General features: G+C 49.3%; 1 non-coding gene across 1 annotated transcript; it reads right to left on the minus strand.

Annotated features, from left to right (window-relative positions):
• Window positions 1-2,007: 2,007 nt before the first annotated feature.
• LOC147665041 (U4 spliceosomal RNA) lies at window positions 2,008-2,147 on the minus strand. Its single transcript, XR_015305057.1, has one exon. It is a non-coding gene; the product is annotated as a U4 spliceosomal RNA (small nuclear RNA).
• Window positions 2,148-6,530: the final 4,383 nt, after the last annotated feature.

The following is a 6,530-nucleotide window of genomic DNA, read 5'->3' on the forward strand; positions in this document are numbered from 1 at the left end:
CTGGGACCCAAGGACGTTTCAACGGACAGAGGTGGAGAGGTGCCATAATGGAAAATTCTGGAAACCAACACCTTCGAGAGGGGCGTACCTGAAGGCTTGTCGTTCGCATTGTGGGGTTTTGTATTAGGGACAGCACCCCGAGGGGGAGACAGAGCAGATGGGCTGAGGAGTCAGAGAGAGCGGTTGGTCAGGCAGAGAGTTTAGCTATGACTGGGTAGACTGAAGATTGAGTTCGAAGGAAGTGAGTGAACTCTCTTGAGAGTCACCACTGCTGACACCTTAATTCTGAATGGGACCTTGTTGAGTAGGGATGTCACTTAGGGTAGTGTAGGGACAGACTAACTTGGATTTCATTCCTTTTACAAATGCTTACTAAAACTCAGGTTGTAGCAATTCTTGTTAGCCTGATGATTCTTGAACTAATTCTTGTATTGTTTCTGAGTCGTCTGAGATTCTTCCGTAGGATTATGTTTGTATTAGTGCCTGTTTATCTTTTGAACCTTATGCTGAGATGCTTATACATCCAGTTGTTTTTGGCTTTGTAATAAATCTTTGAACTTAGTTCCTAGTCAGTGGTTCTTTGGGGGTAAAAGAGGAATTGTATGAAATTGACTAACAATTGTTTAACTAGATTTCCTAATTCACTCTATGACAGGTAAAAAGGTCTAGTCGACCTGTGTCCGGGATTCTGGAGAATAGTAAACAGACTCTAGAAGTAAAATCCCGCCCCTTTAGGGTTTTGGCACAGAGAAACGCAGCGTCACCTTACTGTGCTGCCCTACGTCACAGTGAAAGGGCACGAACGCAACGTATTTATCTAATATGCTGCACTGAAGTCCTTTCCTCCTGCGCTGGTGCAGTTTTGGCAGCCTAGCGCTAACGCAGGCACCCTTGCACCCCCATGTATGTAGCCTTCTCACACCATCCCTTTCCCCCAAAACCCTGAACCTGAGACCTGGCGGGAGTGATGCACACCCTCCGGGCAGCACCCCATGTATGTAGCCTTCTCAAACCTCCCCCTTCCCCCAAAACATGGACCTGGCGGGAGCGACGCACACCCTCCGGGCAGCACCCCATGTATGTAGCCTTCTCACACCTCCCCCTGCCCCCAAAACATGGGTCTGGCTGCAGCGACGCACACCCTACAGGCAGCATCTCGTGTAAGTAGCCTTCTCACACCTCCCCCTGGCCCCAAAACCATGAACCTGGGACCTGGCTGCAGCGACGCACACCCTCCTGGCAGCACCCCATGTATGTAGCCTTCTCACACCTCCCCTTCCCCCAAAACATGGACCTGACGGGAGCGATGCACACCCTCCGGGCAGCACCCCATGTATGTAGCCTTCTCACACCTCCCCCTTCCCCCAAAACATGGGTCTGGCTGCAGCGACGCACACCCTCCAGGCAGCATCTCGTGTATGTAGCCTTCTCACACCTCCCCCTTGCCCCAAAACCCTGAACCTGGGACCTGGCTGCAGCGACGCACACCCTCCTGGCAGCGCCCCTATAAAAGGGCATTATGTTCGTGCCCTTCCATTTCTGGTGCTTGCAGCAGATTTAAGATCTTCTTAGAGTTTCTCGTTGCTGAATTGGGTCTAATTTCTGTTTATTTGCTTCCCTCGTCTTCATTGCTTGATTTTGCTCGCAAGAAAGTGTCACTCATAGTCATTGAATGTCACTCATAATTACACTGAAATGATGGAAATGTCACACATAATCTGAAACCTTGACAGCTATGCATTTCAACATGGCTCTTTCTGCCTTTCCATTTTCGAATGTTACCAGCCGCCGCTGCGCTGCGTCAAAGGTCACGTTTGCGACGGAGGCTTGACATTCAGTGAGAGAGGGGGTGCCCCCATACCCTGGCTGCCAAAGGTGCAGGTGAGTTTTAGAATTCTCTGTGGTAAGATGAGACCCGGGGAGCGAAGTTGAGAACAAAGACTAAGAAATACAATAAATATAAAAGCTCTTAATTCTTAACTCTTAATCTTTCACAGAATTATTCAGTTTCCTGTAAAACTGTCAAAAAGTGCAAAACCAACTATATTTCAAGTCGCCATGGCGGAGTATAGAGTAAACTTTTCAAAAAGCAATAATCGCGCCTCGGTTAGACCTCATTGGCTACGATAGTGCCACTGCACTAAACTGAGTATTTCATTGAGCATTCCTTGCCCCCTAGCACCTCATGTTAAAGAGAGCAAGGAATCTATGTATCACTAAGGAGGAATTAGTATAGCACTGTTGACTTATGGCCGTCGAAGTAATGATTGTGGTAGAGTTATAGCTTCAATTTTGATCAGCTTTCCTGCACCAAACGTTTCCCTGAGACGCGCAGAGGACTCTGGGAAATTGCATGGTAAGTAGCTTGACAGACCGAGCACTCCTCTAGTTCCGGTGTGTGATGTTGGGGCGGGGCTTGGAGCCAGTCGGTGCATTGTAGAAATGAAAGCAGTAGCGTCGTCACAGGCACGCGGTCCTTAACTAAAGGAGGCGTGGAAATATTCTAGCGAAATATAAATAATTCTGCCATTTTTCGATATTGCCTTTACTGCGGGTGTGCTCAAGGTCACAGTTGAACTTGCCGCATTTCAGTCTCAGATTTAAGAGGCATAATTTTAGCTTCATTGTTTTCAAATCATTACTCCTCCAGATCTAAAATTCAAGGGATTAAGTTTATTAAAATGGTATATTATTAACCACCCAAGAGAAGTACCTGTATTTAGACTGCAGAATTTTTGGGCCTGAAATTCGTGCTCGGTTCAGAGACCTCAAATCAGGGACTCTAATCAGTCCAACAGCTCGCTGTCACCCTTTGAGAAGCTTGCTGTCACCCTTTCAGAAGCTCTCTGTCACCCTTTCAGAAGCTTGCTGTCACCCTTTGAGAAGCTCGCTGGCACCCTTTGAGAAGCTTGCTGTCACCCTTTGAGAAGCTCGCTGTCACCCTTTCAGAAGCTTGCTGTCACCCTTTGAGAAGCTCGCTGTCACCCTTTGAGAAGCTTGCTGCCACCCTTTGAGAAGCTTGCTGTCACCCTTTCAGAAGCTTGCTGTCACCCTTTGAGAAACTCACAGTCACCCTTTCAGAAGCTCGCTGTCACCCTTTGAAGCTTGCTGTCACCCTTTGAGAATTTTGCTGTCACCCTTTGAGAAGCTCGCTGTTACCCTTTGAGAAGCTCGCTGACACCCTCTCAGAAGCTTGCTGTCACCCTTTCAGAAGCTTGCTGTCACCCTTTCAGAAGCTTGTAGTCACCCTTTCCAAAGCTTGCTGTCACCCTTTCAGAAGCTTGCTGTCACCCTTTGAGAAGCTCGCCGTCACCCTTTTGAGAAGCCTGCAGTCTCCCTTTCAGAAGCTTGCTGTCACCCTTTGAGAAGCTTGCTGTCACCTGTTCAGAAGCTCGCTGTCACCCTTTGAGAAGCTTGCAGTCACCCTTTCAGAAGCTTGCTGTCACCATTTGAGAAGCTTGCAGTCACCCTTTCAGAAACTTGCTGTCACCCTTTCAGAAGCTTGCAGTGACCCTTTGAGAAGCTTGCAGTCACCCTTTGAGAAGCTTGCAGTCACCCTTTGAGAAGCTTGCAGTCACCCTTTCAGAAGCTTGCAGTCAGCCTTTGAGAAGCTTGCTGTCACCCTTTGAGAAGCTTGCAGTCACCCTTTCAGAAGTTTGTAGTCACCCTTTCAGAAGTTTGCTGTCACCCTTGCAGAAGCTTGCAGTCACCCTTTGAGAAGCTTGCTATCACCCTTTGAGAAGCTTGCAGTCACCCTTTCAGAATCTTGCTGTCACCCTTTGAGAAGCTTGCTGTCACCCTTTGAGAAGCTTGCTGTCACCCTTTGAGAAGCTTGCAGTCATTCTTTGAGAAGCTTGCTGTCACCCTTTGAGAAGCTTGCTGTCACCCTTTGAGAAGCTTGCTGTCACACTTTGAGAAGCTTGCAGTCACCCTTTCAGAAGCTTGCAGTCAACCTTTCCGAAGCTTGCTATCACCCTTTCAGAAGCTTGCTGTCACCCTTTCGGAAGCCTGCAGTCACCCTTTCAGAAGCTTGCTGTCACCTGCTGGGCAGCTCGCAGTCACCCTTTCAGAAGCTTGCTGTCACCCTTTGAGAAGCTTGTTGTCACCCTTTGAGAAGCTTGCTGTCACCCTTTGAAAAGCTCACAGTCACCCTTTAATAAGCTCGCAGTCACACTTTGAGAAGCTTGCTGTCACCCTTTGAGAAGCTTGCTGTCACCCTTTGAGAAGTTTGCTCTCACCCTTTCAGAAGCTTGCAGTCACCCTTCCAGAAGCTTGCTGTCACCCTTTCAGAAGCTTGCAGTCACCCTTTGAGAAGCTCGCTGTCACCCTTTCAGAAGCTCGCTGTCACCCTTTCAGAAGCTTGCAGTCACCCTTTCAGAAGCTTGCTGCTACCCTTTCAAAAGCTTGCTGTCACCCTTTCAGAAGCTCGTAGTCACCCTTTGAGAAGCATGCTGTCACCTGTTGGGCAGCTCGCAGTCACCCTTTGAGAAGGTTGCTGTCACCCTTTGAGAAGCTTGCTGTCACAGTTTAAGAAGCTCGCTGTCACCCTTTGAGAAGCTTGCTGCCACCCTTTGGGAAACTCGCTGGCACCCTTTGAGAAGCTCTCAGTCACCCTTTGAGAAGCTTGCTGTCACCCTTTGAGAACCTTGCTGTCACCCTTTGAGAAGCTTGCAGTCACCCTTTCAGAAGCTTGCTGTCACCCTTTGAGAAGCTTGCAGTCACCCTTTCAGAAGCTTGCAGTCACCCTTTCAGAAGCGTGCTGTCACCCTTTGAGAAGCTTGCTGTCATCCTTTCAGAAGCTTGCAGTCACCCTTTCAGAAGCTTGCTGTCACCCTTTGAGAAGCTTGCTGTCACCCTTTGAGAAGCTCGCTGTCACCCTTTGAGAAGCTTGCAGTCACTCTGTGAGAAGCTCGCTGGCACCCTTTGAGAAGCTCGCAGTCACACTTTGAGAAGCTTGCTGTCACCCTTTGAGAAGCTTGCTGTCACCCTTTGAAAAGCTTGCTGTCACCCTTTGAGAAGCTTGCAGTCACCCTTTCAGAAGCGTGCTGTCACCCTTTGAGAAGCTTGCTGTCACCCTTTGAAAAGCTTGCTGCCACCCTTTGAGAAGCTTGCAGTCACCCTTTCAGAAGCTTGCTGTCGCCCTTTCAGAAGCTTGCCGTCACCCTTTCGGAAGCTTGCTGTCACCCTTTCAGAAGCTTGCAGTCACCCTTTGAGAAGCTTGGTGTCACCCTTTGAGAAGCTTGCTGTCACCCTTTGAGAAGCTTGATGTCACCCTTTGAGAAGCTTGCAGTCACCCTTTCAGAAGCGTGCTGTCACCTGTTGGGCAGCTCACAGTCACCCTTTGAGAAGCTTGCAGTCACCCTCTGAGAAGCTTGCAGTCACCCTCTGAGAAGCTTGCTGGCACCCTTTGAGAAGCTTGCTGTCACCCTTTGAGAAGCTTGCAGTCACTCTCTGAGAAGCTTGCTGGCACCATTCGAGAAGCTTGCAGTCACCCTTTCAGAAGTTTGCAATCACCCTTTCAGAAGCTTGCTGTCACCCTTTCAGAAGCTTGCTGTCACCCTTTCAGAGGCTTGCTGTCACCCTTTCAGAAGCTTGCTGTCACCCTTTGAGAAGCTTGCTGTCACCCTTTGAGAAGCTTGCTGTCACCTTTTTAGAAGCTCACAGTCAACCTTTGAGAGGCTCGCTGTCACCCTTTGAGAAGCTCGCTGTCACCCTTTGAGAAGCTCGCTGTCATGCTTTGAGAAGCTTGCAGTCACCCTTTCAGAAGCTTGCTGTCACCCTTTGAGAAGCTTGCAGTCACGCTTTGAGAAGCTTGCTGTCACCCTTTGAGAAGCTTGCAGTCACCCTTTCAGAAGCTTGCAGTCACCCTTTCAGAAGCTTGCTGTCACCCTTTGAGAAGCTTGCTGTCATCCTTTCAGAAGCTTGCAGTCACCCTTTCAGAAGCTTGCTGTCACCCTTTGAGAAGCTTGCTGTCACCCTTTGAGAAGCTCGCTGTCACCCTTTGAGAAGCTTGCTGTCACCCTGTGAGAAGCTCGCTGGCACCCTTTGAGAAGCTCGCAGTCACCCTTTGAGAAGCTTGCTGTCACCCTTTGAGAAGCTTGCTGTCACCCTTTGAGAAGCTTGCTGTCACCCTTTGAAAAGCTTGCTGTCACCCTTTGAGAAGCTTGCAGTCCCCCTTCCAGAAGCTTGCAATCACCCTTTCAGAAGCTTGCAGTCACCCTTTCAGAAGCTTCCTGTCGCCCTTTCAGAAGCTTGCCGTCACCCTTTCGGAAGCTTGCTGTCACCCTTTCAGAAGATTGCAGTCACCCTTTCAGAAGCTTGCTGTCACCCTTTGAGAAGCTCGCTTTCATCCTTTCAGAAGCTTGCAGTCACCCTTTCAGAAGCTTGCTGTCACCCTTTGAGAAGCTTGCTGTCACCCTTTGAGAAGCTCGCTGTCACCCTTTGAGAAGCTTGCAGTCACCCTGTGAGAAGCTCGCTGGCACCCTTTGAGAAGCTCGCAGTCACCCTTTGAGAAGCTTGCTGTCACCCTT

This window comes from Lissotriton vulgaris, unplaced genomic scaffold (genome assembly GCF_964263255.1).
Source record: "Lissotriton vulgaris unplaced genomic scaffold, aLisVul1.2 SCAFFOLD_3308, whole genome shotgun sequence".
NCBI lineage: Eukaryota > Metazoa > Chordata > Amphibia > Caudata > Salamandridae > Lissotriton > Lissotriton vulgaris.